Source organism: Lampris incognitus, chromosome 13, assembly GCF_029633865.1.
Source record: "Lampris incognitus isolate fLamInc1 chromosome 13, fLamInc1.hap2, whole genome shotgun sequence".
Classification (NCBI taxonomy): Eukaryota; Metazoa; Chordata; class Actinopteri; order Lampriformes; family Lampridae; genus Lampris; species Lampris incognitus.
The window spans coordinates 16,819,084-16,821,583 of record NC_079223.1 but is presented as its reverse complement, the minus strand read 5'-3'; the positions used below and the strand labels follow the sequence as shown (position 1 = coordinate 16,821,583).

The 2,500-nt window shown below is 45.8% G+C and overlaps 2 protein-coding genes across 2 annotated transcripts in view; one reads left to right on the top strand and one right to left on the bottom strand.

Moving 5' to 3' along the window:
- The window catches only part of cep170aa (centrosomal protein 170Aa), a 350,414-nt gene that overhangs the window by 43,333 nt on the left and 304,581 nt on the right, over nucleotides 1-2,500 (top strand). The gene's annotated exons all lie outside the window — the stretch shown is intronic.
- The window catches only part of sdccag8 (SHH signaling and ciliogenesis regulator sdccag8), a 79,394-nt gene that overhangs the window by 37,770 nt on the left and 39,124 nt on the right, over nucleotides 1-2,500 (bottom strand). The window lies entirely within an intron of this gene.

Here is a 2,500-nt window from a genome sequence, read left to right as displayed (position 1 = left end):
GGGGGTGGGGGGGGGTTGGTGTAACAAGAACAATTACTTAATAAACTAGAAGAGTATATTCAGTAGAGTGCAGACCCCCTCCCCGCCAGGAGTATCTCCCCATCTCAGACACACACACACACACACACGCACACACACACACACACACACACACACACACACACACGTACACACACGGACAGAAGAACCAGTGTTTTTCCTGCCATTATAAGACTTTTGTGCAGCACACAAGTCAATTAAATGGGAAACATGGAATTTAATATGCAGCACTCAAGCTAGAAAAATCTATCTAATAAAAACGTTTTGCAGTCTGTGGATGTGCAGCCTCCTAGGTGGACCCTCGCACGAATGCGACCAATAGGAACTTGCACTTTCCAAAAAGAAAAGGTTTGCCCTGCGACCATTTTGGTCCCTAACCCTGTCTTTATTTTCATAATATAACACAGCTGGGTAAACCATTTACAGTTGCACATGCGCTACCTCACATCTACGGTTGTTGACTCAGATTGGGCAGCGACAACAATATGCAACACTTCCTGTTTTGACTGCAACCTAGAGGAAGTTGTTCCTTTATAACTGGAACTGGATGGCACTCAGCTTGTGCTAATCAAAGCACCAAAAACATACATTTGAAAAACTAAACAGCGAGGTCTCTTTCCAGAAATCATGACCCGGTTACTCAAGATAACCCACAGGCCTTGTTGTGAGCAGTTTAATGTAGGTGTAGTTCGGTCTAAGAAAATAGTTCCTTCATGAAACTGCTCACAATATGGTCTGTGGATTATCTTGTTGTACACTGTATTCAAGAGAAGGCAGACATCTCTATGGCTGATATCTCCAAAACTAGGCAATGATCTAGATGGATAAATGGCACTACAGGTAAGAGGAAAAACATGCAGTTTTGATTTTGGGGTGAACTGTCCCTTTAAAGTTTACCACACAGTTCACTAATACTTGTCATTCTGATGAATTCTAGCAAGTTACACGCTGCAAACAGATGAAGATGGAGATAGATGTGTGTGTGTATGTGTGTGTGTATGTGTGTGTGCATGTGTAAGTGTGAGATTCAGTTGAAGACAGAAAAACAGAGGATGGACAGAAAATAAGGGTGGTAGGGCAGATTCACAGAGCTGGAGAAACAGGAGAGTGAGGGGAGAAATGGTGAAAGTGTCAGACCCCGGTCAGCTTGAAGACCCCTGAGTGATACTGCAGCTGTCCGCGACACACACACACACACACACACACACACACACACACACACACACACACACACACACACAGGACGACAACCTCAAGATTCTGCGGTCCCGTTGATCCTATATCACATGGCAGTCAAGAAATAAAATATAGGATCTTTACAATATCCACTTGTTTAAAAGATAACAGAATGACTGCAAAAACTGGACTACTATGCTCCACTAAGATATTTCTCAAGGAAGTTATTTGCTGTTCCACAGTCGTTGAAACCTATAAACAAGTGTGGAAAACGATCAAACAGTAACGCCACTGGGATGTGAATCAGTCGATATGGTGGGCTACGGTCACTACTGTGTCCTGAAGCAGCACTTCACTTATGAAAGGACTGAATGGAAACAGGACATCACAGAGTCCAATTGCGAGGTACGGTTCAGCTAGTGTAGCAAATTATTTGGTATCAACCAAATCCTTGGAATCTCTTCTTTCCATTTCAGCAAATACCGAAATGGTGCAAGTGAAAGGAGAATAAAGACAGTTATTCAGGTGGGCCCCCTGATGAACCCCGTGGAGTTTTAGAAAGCTTTTTTTGTGTGCGTGTGCGTGTGTGTGTGCGTGCGTGTGTGTGTGAGTGTGTTTTGCTCGTATCTGAACCGAAGCCCGTCCCATTCAACTCACTCCAAACCTACCAAAACAACAAAGGGACAAAGAAAGAACGAAAAACTACAAAGACGGGAAAAACTAACAAATAAACACAACTCTTCCTGAAGTCCAAAGGCGCTAATGAAGAGAGAATTCTCCAGTTTAAGTGAAAACTTTTCTTCCCTGCAGTGCTTGGCCTGCATCTCTAAAGTGACCGCGTCTGTTTGTTCCTTCGTTTGTGTGTGTGTGTGTGTGTGTGTGTGTGTGTTTGCTCTCCTGCTGTCCTGCTGTCTGGGGTGTGAAAGCGGGTGGCGGGTGTGCAGAGGACACCAGGAGAGGAGTGTGTGTGTATGTGCGTGCGTGTGTGTGTGCGTAAGTGCATGTGTGTATATGAGCATGAACCCCTGCTGGGCTTGAACAGCAGCCTGAGCCACCAAAACGCACACCAGGGCTCAGCGGGAGATGGCGGGCAGGCGGTGCCAGCCATTTGGTCCTGTGAGGGGTTCCAGGGGGCCGTGTGCATGTGTGTGCGGTTGGAGGGGAGGCGGGCCTCACACCAGACCTGTTTACCCACCAATTAGCATCAGACGTCCAGCCAGAAAGTTCCAGCAGTCAGAGAAAAGAGTGGTGGTGAGGAAGAGTAGGATGAGGAAGATCAGACCAA